Source organism: Sus scrofa, chromosome 16 (genome assembly GCF_000003025.6).
Source record: "Sus scrofa isolate TJ Tabasco breed Duroc chromosome 16, Sscrofa11.1, whole genome shotgun sequence".
Lineage (NCBI taxonomy): Eukaryota > Metazoa > Chordata > Mammalia > Artiodactyla > Suidae > Sus > Sus scrofa.
The window spans coordinates 8349775-8363650 of record NC_010458.4 but is presented as its reverse complement, the minus strand read 5'-3'; the positions used below and the strand labels follow the sequence as shown (position 1 = coordinate 8363650).

At 34.1% G+C, this 13876-nt stretch overlaps 1 protein-coding gene across 9 annotated transcripts in view; it reads left to right on the top strand.

The window, feature by feature from the left end:
- Positions 1–13876, top strand: part of CDH18 (cadherin 18) — a 1026794-nt gene that overhangs the window by 753396 nt on the left and 259522 nt on the right. The window lies entirely within an intron of this gene.

Here is a 13876-nt window from a genome sequence, read left to right as displayed (position 1 = left end):
TTTACCTCATCAAGTTACTGTAAGAAAATACATGGTAATCTTTTAACAGGGTATATAATACATGCATACATGCAACTGCATCATTTTTCTACTGCTGCTGTAACAAATTATCATAAGCTTGGTGGCTTAACGCAAATTTATTATCTCACAGTTCTGGAGGTCACAAGTGTTAAAATCAACTTACCAACATGGCTGCATTCCTTTTGGAGGCTCTAGGATAAAATGTGTTTCTTTTCAAGCTTCTAGAAGCTGCCTACATCCCTTGGCTTGCAGTCCATTCTTTTTTTTTCTTTTTTTTTTTAATATAATGATTTTTATTTTTTTCCATTATGGCTGGTTTACAGTGTTCTGTAAATTTTCTACTGTACAGCATAGTGACTCAATTATACACACATGCTTAAAACTTTAAGCCAAGCAGCATAGTGTCTTCAGAAATTTCTCTCTGTGTATCTCTATTTCTCTTTCTCACTGACTTCTGCTTCTGTCATCATATCTTTTCCCTGAGTCTTCTGCCTCTTTTTTTCTTTTATAAGAATACTTGTTAAATGGGGCACATAAGAAAAATCTAGGACTATCTCCCCCTAATTTTTTCACATGAGCAAAGTCTATTTTTTTCATGTAAAACAACATTAATAGAACATGGGTATTTGGAGGGCATAGTAGGGGCAAAATAAATGTAGTTTCTAAAATGAGTGAAAAAGTTCTATCACTCCAGAGGTGCCTCCAGATAATTAATCCATTGTAGGACCATAGCTTTATATAAGAGCTCAGAAGCAACATTTTAAAGAAAGATTATCTAAATAGATCCCACTAAGAGAATACTGATTTGCAAAGTATCTGGACATTTCTTTATCTAGTAAGCTATAAAAAATTAGAAAACTTTACTTTCAAAGGTAGACTTTATTTTCAGGCTTTAAGTTTTAAGACCTACAAGGCAATTTGAAATAGTTCATTCTTCTTATAGAATTTCTAAGCATAATTTTTCTTACCAAGTGTAATATAATTGAGTAAAATGTCTAGGTACAATGAAATGGATCTTGTCCAAAGCCTTACTAACATTGCACCTGAAATCAGAAGTCATTTTACCTCACTCATTTGTCAAAATAACCATCAGCAAGTTAAGGAAACTTTGAGCTAGGCTCACAGCATTCTTGTGTTTCATTTTAAATTGTAAGTTCAACATCTGGGATACTGTATCACTGCTTATGCTTTTATGTAGTAACCATTGCAGTGTATGTTTGATGCTTAATAAGTTCTTATAATTGTTAATAGTAAAATATAAGGTGAAATATAATGGATATATAATAATTGCATACTTTGAAGACATTTGAAAACTCTAAAACCATGTCAATCAAGGCAATGAAAATGTTGCTGTCAATCCCTTGTCAACCCCTCATCCTGACAACCACTGATTTGATTTAACTAACTGTAGCTTCATTTTAACTAGTCTCTATTTCCATACAAATAAAACAAATATATGTCCTTTTTGGTGCCGGGCTTATTTTACTCATCTGTTTTGAGAAACATTTTTATGACTCTCTAATGGATTAATTATTTCCCAAGCACTCAATAGCTTAAAACAAAAAATATTTATCATCTTACAATTTCTATAGGAATTCAGGCATGGCTTAAAATTGTCCCCTGGGGCAGCATTCATCATAAGGAAAATTTTTGCAGACAATCCACATCCTAGTTCACTTCCATGTCTGTTAGCAGGCCTCAGGTTCATGCTGTCTGTTGGCTGGAGACATCAGTTTCTAGCCATATAAGCTTCTGTATAGGGATTCTCATGCATGACGGCTTTGTTCCCCTCAAGGCTCCAGAAGAAGAGAGCAGTAAAGGGTTAGACATGACCAGAATGAATAAGCATGACAGAAGCCAATATCTTTTTATAAATATTTTTCAAAATGACACCCCATCACTTTTATCTAATTAGAAGGAGTTACTATGCCCCACTCATGATTAAGGATGGGAATCATATAAGTATATAAGCAGTGAGAGATGGTAATGGGGTAATAGGTAATTCCAGCAGCTTTGGAATTACCACAGTCTGCCCTCTGACACTCCAATGATTCATGTTTTCCTGCAAAAGAAACTCACTTCCACCCAAGGTCCCCATAAGTATCATCCCATTACAGGATTAGTTTCAGGTCCAGAATTTATCCTCTAATTCAAGTCCAGCTATAGATAAGGATCTTTGGTATAGTCCTTAAGCACACATTTCCCCAAATAGTTCTTCTTGATCTGTCATTCTGTGAAATCTAAAGATGTTATTTGCCCACCATGCACCCAAGGATGGGATAGGCAGAAGAAACTAATACATATTCAAAAAGGAGAACATTAGAGATACAAAGGGGTCACTGGTCTGTAGCAAATTTGAAATTCGGTCAGGCAAATTCCAAATTCAGTCAGGAAGTTCCTTAATTAGGTCTCAAGGTATAGGAATCATTTTCATGGTACCACCCTCTGGATTCTCTTTTCTGCAGACAATGTCATCCTTCCTCTTTTTGTGTAAAAGTTAGAATATGTTTGCAGCTGAGTCATTTTCTAGATGGCAGCTTGCTATTAGAATTTTGGCTATCCATCAGCTTCTTTTCCTTGAATTTTTAAAGAAATACCCCTATTAAATTATACTGTTCCATTATATTGAATTATGAAACTTAGATTGAAAATCAGATTATCACAAATATGTGTGGGGTCTATATTTTGACTCTATTCTATCTCTTTAATCTGAATGTCTATATTTATAACAATACGGTCTTCTTATGAGGCCTAAAATCAAATAGTGGAAATCCATCAATTATGTTTCTCTTTTCCAAATTACTTTGACTATTATAAGCATTGGCAATTTCCTTATAATTTTTGGAAATAGCTTGTAAGTTTCTACAAAAAAAGCCCATGATGGTAGTGATTAAAATTTCCTATACCCCATGGATCAATTAAAAAAAAATTGTGGACCGTTATGATCTATAAATATACTAGAGCTTTCTTTTTGTTTTGCTTAAGAAATATTTAGCAATAATTTGTAGTTTTCAGTAAAAAGATCTTTCCTTATATATCTTTCTTTAAATTTATTCCTATAAGCATTTAAGCTTTTTAATACCATCATAAATGGTATAGATGAATGTCTTAATTTTGTTTGTTGCTAACATGTAGAGATACATTCAGTTTTTAAATATTGTCCTTGAATTCTCTGACTTTTCTAAATTGACCAAAACTGTAGTTACTCTGTGTGTGTGTGTGTGTGTGTGTGTGTGTGTGTTTATGAGTCTAAGTACATGGATTTCTGAAATTTTACAGATAGATGAACATATTATTTGTGAATACAGGCAGGTTTACTTCTTCCTTTCTAATCTGCATAACTTTCCCCTTTTTTTCGTTTTTATTTTATTTTATTGTAACATCTAAGACATTTAATACAACGCTGAATGTAATTAGTAAAAATGCATATACTTACCCTTTTCTCAATCTTGGGAGGAAGCACGTTTGGCTATTTGTCTTTCATGACAAAGTCTTGTACGTAGCTTTACCTCTTTAAAGTACTGATTTTAAGTATCTCTTTTAAGTGCTGATTGTGAGATTGAGAATTTCCTCTGCTTCTAATGTGTTGAGTGAACATGAGTGCACATTGTCTTCTGCTATATGCCTTTTATGCACTTACTAAGATAACCATACAATAATTCTCCATAATCATGTTAAAGTGATTACTTCATTGTTTGGTTTTTGAGTGTAAAACCAACTTTTCATGAATGTGATAGACTTCACTTGCTCACAGAATGCTGTTTATTTCATGTGATGCTGGATTTGATTTGCTACTGAATATATTATGAAAAACATTCCATATATTTTTATAAGGAGTTTTGGACTTTAATAGTTGCCTGGTTTAACATCAGAATGACATTATTTTCACAAAATATATTTTGCAGTGGTCTCTATTTTGTGGAAGGGGCTATGTCATGTTGGTGTTTTATCTTGCCTAAATATTTAAAACATTCACTGGAAATTGTGCCTCAAGCAAATGTTCTCAACTGGTGGTACTCACAGGTGACATTTGGGACTGTCTAAGGACTGGGAGAAACTGCTGCTGGCAGGAAGTGGGTAAAGGCTAAGAATTCTAGGAAACATCCAACCATGTTCAGGAAGGCCTTCCTCAGTAAAGAACTATGTGGTCTACACTCTCAATAGTGTTGAGTTTGTGAAATACTGGCTTAGAGTTTTTTTATGGCAAGGATTTAGATTATAAAAGCAATTACTTTCTAATTAGATAAAATAAATAAATAATAAAATGTAATTAGCTATTTACCTTTTTCTATTTTTTAGTCAGTTTTGATCAATTATGTTTTTAAGGAATTTGTTTTAAATTAATTAACATTTTTGGCAGAAACTTACTTTTTCTTTTTCCTTATTGTCATTTTAATGCTTGTGTTATCTGTCATTATATTCTTTATATAGCCCTGATATTGGTAAATTCTTTATTTAAAAATTTGGTTTTTGTCTTCCTAGGATTATATAAATTTAAGAAATGTTTGTAATAAATATATTTTTACGGTGGAAATATTCTTCGTCTATTTTTTTACCTTTTAAATTTCTAATCTTTACTATATGTATTATATATACATGACTAGTATATATACTAGTTATATAAGTATTACATATATTATACTAGTATATATACTAGTCTATATTCTTAAAGCTTAATTTTTTCTTTTTCTGTCTTTTTAGTGTAGAAATTTAAATCACTGCTACTGGACATTTTCTATAATACAGCTGACCCTTTGACAATATGAGTTTGAATTGCCTGAGTCTGCTTACACACAGGTTTTTTTCAATAAATCCATACTACAGTACTACACAATCTTTGGGTGGTTGAGTCTATGAATGGGGAACCATGGATATGGAGGGCAAACTGTAAAGTTACCTGTGAGTATTCAACTACATGGAGGGTCAGCACCTCTGGTCCTCAGGTCGTTAAAGGGTCAGTTTTGTGTACATTTAAACCACACATTTCTCTCTAAACATAGCTCTAGCTATATCCCATACCTTTTGATATATGGTGTTTTCCTTATATTTCAATTCAATATATTGTTAATTCTTTTTTTCTTCCAGTTTTACTGAGATATAATTGACATACAACAGTGTATAAGTTAATGATTTGACTTATATTCATTCATGAAATGATTATCACAGTAAATTCAGCAAATATCCCTCATCTCATATAGATTCAAAATTAAAGAAAAATTAATAATATATATTTTCTTTGTGGTGAGAACTCTTAGAATTTAATAACTTTTAATAACTTTCATATATAACATATAACACTTAATTATATTTATCATGTTGTACATTATGTCCCTAATAATTATTTACCTTATGACTGGATGTTTGTATCTTTTGACTGCCTTCATCCAATTTCCACTCTTCCAAACCCCATCTCTGGTAATCACAAATCTGATTCCTATTACTATAAGTTTGCTTATTTATTTTCTTTGAAGTGTAATTGGCATTCAACACTGTTATATTATGGTATGTAACAGTGATTCAATATTTTTATACATTTCGAAATGATCTAAGTCTAGTTATATGTCACCATACAAATATATTACCTGTTATTGACTATATTCCCCTCACTGTATATTTTATATCAGTGACATTTATTTTGCAACTGGAAATTTGCACTTCTTAATCACCCTCACCTATTTCCTTTCCTCCCTCCACTACCTCTCCTCTAGCAACTATCTGATTTTTCCCTGTATGTGTAACTCTACTTCTGTTTTGTTACTTTTGTTCATTTGTATTTTTAGATTCTGTGTACAAGTAAAATCATGTAGTATTTATCTTTCTCTGTCTAATTTATTTCACTGAGCATAACACCCTCAAGTCTGTCCATGCTGCTGCAAATGGCAAGATTTCATTCTTTTATAATGGCCAGTATTGCATTGTCTGTGTGTGTACACATCTCCTTTATCCATTCATCTATTGATGGGCACTTAGTGTTTTTCCATATCTTGGCTATTGTAAATAATGCCATAATGAACATAGGAGTGCATTTATCTTTTATAATTAGTGTTTCCATTTTCTTCAGGTAAATGCTTAGAAGTGGAATGGCTGGATTATGTGGTAGTTCTATTTTTTGAGGAAACCTCCATACTCTTTTCCTAGTGGCTGCACCAATTTACCTTCCGATCAGCGTACATGAGGGTTCCCATTTCTTTTCATCCTTGTGAACACTTGTTATTTGTTGTCTTTTTTATGATAGCCATTCAGACAGGTGTGAGTTGATATCCCATTGTGATCTTTGATTTATATTTCCCTGATGATTAGTGATGTTGTGCATCTATCTTTTTGTGTACCTGTTGGCTATCTGCATCTGTTTATCTTCTTTGGAAAAAAGTGTCTTCAGAGCCTCCTCTCATTTTTAAATAAAAGTGCTTTTTGTTTGTTTGTTTTTGTTTTTTGATGTTGAGTAGAATGAGTTATTTGTGTATTTTGGATAATAATCCCTTATTGGATTTATAGTTTGCAAATATCTTCTTCCATTCCATAGGTGGCCTTTTCATTTTGTTGATGGTTTCCTTCATTGTGAAAGAGATTTTTGTATTTATATTTCATTTCATTTCATTTTTCGCTTTTTAGGGCCACACCTGCAGCATATGGAATTTCCCAGGCTCGCGGTCGCATTGGAGCTGCAGCTGCCAACCTGTGCCACAGCCACAGCAATGTGGATCTGAGCTGTGTCAGTGACCTACACTGCAGCTCACAGCAATGCTGGATCCTTAACCCACTGACCTAGGCAAGGGATCAAACCTGCATTCTCAAGGATACTAGTCAGGTTTGTAACCTTCTGAGCCACAATGGGAACTTCCCCCGTAAGAGCTTTTTACTTTGAATTGGCCCATTTTTTTTTTTTTTTTTTTTTTTTGTTAAATCTTCTTTTGACTTCTTCATAGCCTATGGCTTATTTAGAGTGTGCTGTTTAAGTCCAAGGATTTGTTCTTTTCTATATGTCTTTCATTTCTTTTCTGTTTTCATCAGATAGTGTACTCTGTACAATTAAATCCTTTTGAAATTTATTGTTGCTTATATAATCAAGCATATGGTCTCTCTTGGTGAACATTCCTTATGAGCTTGACAAGAATATGTTTTATGCAGTTGTTGAGCAGTGTTTTATAAAATCAGTTTTGTTAAATTGATAGATAGCATAATCAAGGTTTTCTTTCTCCTTTATAATTTTGTGCATTCGATCAATTATTGAGAGGGAGCTGTTAAATATATCACCTTTAATTGTATGATCTTATTCCTCCTGTTAATCACATCAGTTTGCTTCATAAATTTTGTGTTCTGTAATTAGGCTGATGTATATTTGGGGTTTTTATTTGCTCGATAAATCATGAAATTTTCTCCTTTATCTCCTGTAATATACTTTGTGTTGAAGTATAATTTGCCTGATAATCATAAGCTTTGGTTTTTTATACTTATAATTAGCCTGTATACCACCATTCATCCTTTACTTTAGCCTTCATGTGTGTTTTCATTTAAAGTACTTTAGTGTAGACAGAATGTAGTTGGGTCTTATTTTTTAATTCATTGTAACAATTGCTGCCTCTTAACTGGTATATTTAGTACATTTATGTAGTTTAGTAGTTTTTTATTGAGATGTAATTCACAAAATATATTAAAGTGTAGAGTTCACTGGCTTTTAACATATATGTGAAGGGCAACAACCATTCCAACTCTCTAGAATATTTGCATCACCCCAAGGCAGAAACCTCCTACTCCTTAGAGTTCATTCTCCTTTTCTCTTTCAGCCCCCAGCCCCTGGCAACCACATTTGTTTATAGGTTGTGTGAACTTTGTTTTCATTTCTCTTGGGAACATTCCTAAAATTAGAATTATGGTATCATATGATAACTGTAATTGTAACATTTGAAGAGTTGTTAAATGTTTTCCAAAATAACTATACCATTTTAGAATCCCATCACCAACAAATGAGCATTCCAGTTTCTCCATATCCTTTCAAATATTTGTATTTTTATCTCCTTAAAATTTAAGCCATCTTAGGAGGTGTGAGATTTCAGCTCATTGCAGTCTTAATTTGCATTCCCTAATTACTAATAATGTCTATTACCATTTCATGTACTTATTGGTTATTCATGTAGCTTCTTTTGAGAAATATGTATTCAGGTTTTTTTGGACTTTTTTCGACTGGACTATTTGTCTTTTTAATCATTGAATTTTAAGTGATCCTTTAATAGATATATTGTTTTTAAATATTTCTCCCACTCTTTTAGTTGTCTTCTCTTTCTTGAGAGTTTGCTTTGGAGTACCAGAGTTTTTAATATTGATTACTTTCAATAGGAGTTCCCACCATGCTGCAGCTGAAGCAAATCTGACTAGGAACCATGAGGTTGAGGGTTCAGTCCCTGGCCTCACTCAGTGGATTAAGGATCTGGCATTGCCGTGAGCTGTGGTGTAGGTCGCAGATGTGGCTCAGATCTGGTGTTGCTGTGGCTCTGGCGTAGGCTAGCAGCTGTAGTTCCAAATTTACCCCCTAGCTTGGGAATCTCCATATGCTGTGCGTGTGGCCCTAAAAAGCAAAAATAAGTAAATAAATAAATAAATAATAAGATAACTTTCAATCCATTTTGTTTTTTGTGTGGTTGCTTGTGCTTTTGGTGTTGTAGCTAGAAAACACTGCTTATCCCAATGTTACAAACATTTACACTTCAGTTTTATGTTAAGATGTTTCCAATTTTATCTCTTACATTTCAGTGTTTTTTAAATCTACTTTGAGTTAGTGGTTATGTGTGATGTGAGACTGGGATGCAGTTTTGTTTTATTATATATGTCCAAGTGTCCTTCCAATTTTGCTAAAAAGAGTATTCTTTCCTCCATTAAATTGTATTGGCATACTTATTGAACATCAGTTGACCTTAAAGGTATGGGTTTATTCCTCAACTTTCATTTCTATTCCACTGATCTGTATGTTTATCCTTATCCAGTCCTACACATATTCTTGAGTACTATAGCTTCATAGTAAGTTTTGAAGTATAGAATATCCAGTTTTCCAACTTTGTTCTTTTCAGTATTGTTTTGGATATTTAGGTCACCCTGTTTGTCCAAAGCACAGATGTCTTATTTAGTTTTTCATTCAGAGTTCCTCTCTGGATGCACTGTTGGTCAGTGCATTAACCACTGAACTGTTGACCGCAGTGGTTAACGACTTAATCCTGGTAGAACTGGGTTGTGACAATAGTCATTGCTTTACAACAGTATTATTATATTTATCTGCCCATTCCATTTTTTCCTACTTCTGTCATAACTTTTAGTCAAATAACCCTATGAAACCCATCTTACGATGCTATTAATTTTGCTTTAAGTTGTCAGTAGTATGACTTTGATTTTTTTAATTCTGTTTAAATTGATTTTTTAAAAGTAGTTTAGGTCTCTTCATTCCTTCCTGTCAAGCCAAATTTCCTCTTGGAATTATCTTGACTCTGTTTTGTAGCTTGGTAGTTTCTTTGTTTATTTCTGATTTGATATGCTGTAATGTACCATGAAATTATGAAAAAGTCAAAAATCGTATTTCATTCTTTATTATTACTCATTGAAAATCAGATTGCGTTGGGTACTGGAGACATGAAAATAATGAAGTGTGGCTCCTGCCCTCAATGAAAGCCAAGTAAAGTGGGAGAGATGGGACATTTCATTGAAAATATAGCAATATATGAGAAATGATGAATGACAGGTAGGCAAAGGGTCATCATAAAGGAATGGCAGCTTGTTTGAAAGAAAAGTTCAAAGTAAACATCACAAAAGATTGGAAACTACTTACTTCTGGGCATATTAATAGAAAATATTGAGTTTGAAGAGGATCAGGTATGCATAGTCTGGCTCTTTTGGCACCAGATTATCCAGTTTAGTTTGGCTGAAATTTAGTGTTTGGTGAAGTGTGAAAAGATCAAGTTCGACACACAGACAGGAGCTGGATGGAGAGGTATTTCACCTGAAGGCTATGGGAAGCTCTCAAATGGCTTATTCAGGAAATGTACAAAATGTATAAATAACACTCTAAGGTATAGTATACATAGAATGTGTATCGTACCAAAACAGAAAGATAATGGGATAATGGCCATATTCCAATTTAGAAAGTATGAGAGCATAAATTAACTCAGTGATAATGGTAATGGAGAGATGGGGGTAGGAGGGTTAGGGGATATTAAGGAGATAGATTTGAGAGAATTTAGAAAGTTTTAGTGAGGATAAATTAAGAAAGAAATCAGGAGTTCCCGTCGTGGTGCAGTGGTTAACGAATCCGACTAGGAACCATGAGGTTGTGGGTTCGGTCCCTGCCCTTGCTCAGTGGGTTAAGGATCCGGCGTTGCCCTGAGCTGTGGTGTAGGTTGCAGACGCGGCTCGGATCCCGTGTTGCTGTGGCTCTGGTGTAGGAGCTATTATAGCTCCGATTCGACCCCTAGCCTGGGAACCTCCATATGCCGCGGGAGCGGCCCAAGAAATAGCAAAAAGACAAAAAAAAAAAAAAAAAAAAAAAAAAAAAGAAAGAAAGAAATCAGCATTCATGCCTACAATTTCCTCTTGTGTGACACAGAGGGGAGTAAGGGGCTCTGGTTGGTCAACCTGATGAAAGATGCAGAATGAGTTCAGGCTTATAGCTGAGTAGCTTAGATTTTATGATTCAAAAATTTCTGAATAACATTTCTATCCTTAGCAAGCCTAACAGAGGGAAACGTGTGCACAATTGTGGGCTGCAGCATTTTTACTCCAATGTGCAGAGTTACGTGGGCTCAATCCTGTGTGGAGTAACTTCATATTCCAGCATGGAAAAACTTAGCAAGGCAGCTCATACTGTCTTCCTCATTGATCCTCAGTCCACAGTTTATTCCATAAAAAGCTTTGCTATTCCTATTTCCTACATTTCCAGAGTGAGATCTCAGTATTTGAGAGGTTTATTCTCTCTCATCTTGAGTTAGCCTCATCATGTTCATAAATTGGCCCTCTTCTTTAAAGATGTTATTCAATAACATATTTTTTTAATAAATTTATTGGAGTGTAGGTGATGTACCACTCTGTTTTAGTTTCAAGTGTACAGCAGTGTGAATCAGCTCATACATATACATATATATATATATATATATACATTATTCTTCAGATTTTTTTCCCATATAGGCTATCACAAGGTATGGAATAGGTTTCCCTGATATACAGAGTAGATCTTTGTTTCCCATCAATTTTGCATATAGCAGTGCATATATTGCCAATCCCAACCTCCCAATTCATCGCTCTCCACCTTTTCACTTTGGTGACCGTAAGTTTGGTTTCAAAATCTTTGAATCTGCTACTGTTTTGTGAGTAAGTTATTTTGTATCATTTTTATGGGATTCCACGTATTAGCAATCCATATGATATTTATCTTTCTCTGTCTGACTTACTTAATATGATAACCTCTATTTTCCTCAGTGTTGCTGCAAATGGCATTATTTTGTTCTTTTCTATGGCTAACATTCCATTGTATATATGTACCACCTCTTCTTAATCCACCCCTCTGTTGATGGATATTTAGATTACCTCCATGTCTTGGCTATTGTAAGTAGTGCTGCAATGAACACTGGAGTCATGTATCCTTTTGAATTATAGTTTTTCCTGGGTATATGCCCAGGAGTGAGATTGGTAGTTATGGGTCATATGGTAATTATATATTTGTTTTTTTTAGGAACCTCCACACTGCTGTCCACAGTGGTTGTATCAACTTACATTCTCATGAACAATGTAGGAGGGTTCCCTTTTCTCCCAACCCTTTCCTGCATTTATTATTCATAGACTTTTTGATGTTGCCTACTCTAACTGATATAAGGTGATCCCTCATTATAGTTTTGATATGCATTTCTCTAATAATTTGTGACATTGAACATCTTTTCATGTGCTTTTTGGCTATCTGTCTGTCTGTCTTCTTTGATGAAAGGTCTCTTTAGATCTTCTGACCATTTTTTGATTGCATTGTTTGTTTTTTTGACATAAAGTTGTATGAGATATTTGTATATTTTGCAGATTAATTCCCTGTCAGTCATATCATTTGCAAAGATTTTCTCCATCCTGTATTTTTTTATGGTTTCCTTTGCTTTGCAAAAGCTTTTAAGTTTAATAAGGTCCCAATTGTTCATTTATTTATTTATTTTTATTTTCATTACTCTGGGAGGTGGATCCAGGAAGATATTGCTGCAATTTATCAATAACATGTTTAATAACCAGGATATGTTTGTTGACCTTAGAACAATTTCTGTTCAAGGATAGGGTTAAATCCAGAGAAAGTGTGATTATGGAAAACATTTGAGAATGAAAAAAAAATCTTGAATAACTTTCATCCTTTTATAGGAATGAAGAAATAGGACTGTAAATTGACTCAGGGTCCTTTCCTTTGGGAAAATTCCAAGCAAAAGAAAGTTTAGCTTTACCACATATGTTTGTCAGAACATTGACTACTCTGTGGGTCTGGTGATATTTCTTGTTCACTGCACTAAAACCTTTGGGGCATATGAGCTCCCTTCCACTTACTTATCTGATGTCCTCTCTACTAGCCTCCTCTTTGCTCAGGCTGTTCTGGTCACACTGGCCTTGTCACTGTTTCTGGAACCTTCTAATAAACTTACTAACTTGATGCTTTGCTCTTGTTTTTTACCTCTGCCTGGAATGCTCTTCTCTAAAGGATGCATTTGGCTATCTCCCTAACCTTTTTCAAGAATTTGCTAAAATGTCATCTTTTATTATGCCCTGATCCCTTTATTAGTTTCTAATTGCTGCTATAACAAATTACCACAAAATTTGTGGCTTAAAATAACACATTTTTTTTTTTTTTCCTAACAGTTCTCTAGGTCAGAAGTCCAATTTGGTTGCACTGGGCTAAGATCAGGGTATAGGCAGTGAGAGCTTCCTTCCCTCTGCAGGGTGTAGGGAACTATCCATTTTCTTGGCTTTTTCCATTTCTAGGAATCACTCTTGAGACTTGTACAAAGTCTCTTTTATTTCAGAACCAGCAATGAGGCGCTGAATCCTTCTCACACGTCCATTTCTCTATCACTCAGCTGTGATACTCTACCTTTTTGTGGACCCACGTGATCAGATTTGTCCTATCTAAAGAAACCAAGGTATTTTCCTCCTCTCGAAAGACCTCAGCTTCAATCATACCTGTGAAATTCTTTTCTTCATGTAAAGCACCATATCCCAAGTCTCCTTGGTTAAAGATATAGACATCTCTGGGTGATAAATATTCTACCTACCATATTCTTTATCACAACTTCTTGTACCACCCCAACCACTTCTGATATTACTTTTTCTCTACTTTTTTCTCTCTTTCCATTTTAAGTATGGGTTTTGTATGTTATATATAACATGCAGACATGCAGACAAAAGGAGAAAACATTATATATATATATATATGTATGTATATAACACATTGTTTTTTGCTTACTGTCTGCTTTTTCCAACCGGAATGAATGTAGACTCTGCCAGAGCAGGGATCTCTTCATGCCTGTTTGGTGATATATTTAATTACTGAGTACTCTGATTGGTACATGATGGATATGCCAAAAAAAAAATTTGTTAGATGAATAGACTCCTAAAAGTGATAAATGGATCAAACAATAATCTTACATTTTTTTGTCAGATGAATTTTCCAAAGGACTAAAGCCACTCCCATTTCTATTATCTTTCTTCCCCCTCCCTTTTATATGAAATTAGTGCTTTCTTACTTGATAAAAAGAGGCTAACATGAAGAATAATGGCCACGTTTAGAGAGGGATAAAATCATACTTGAGTGTGGTGGGCAGTAGTTTGGACCAGTATTTTTTATGGCATTTTAATAATG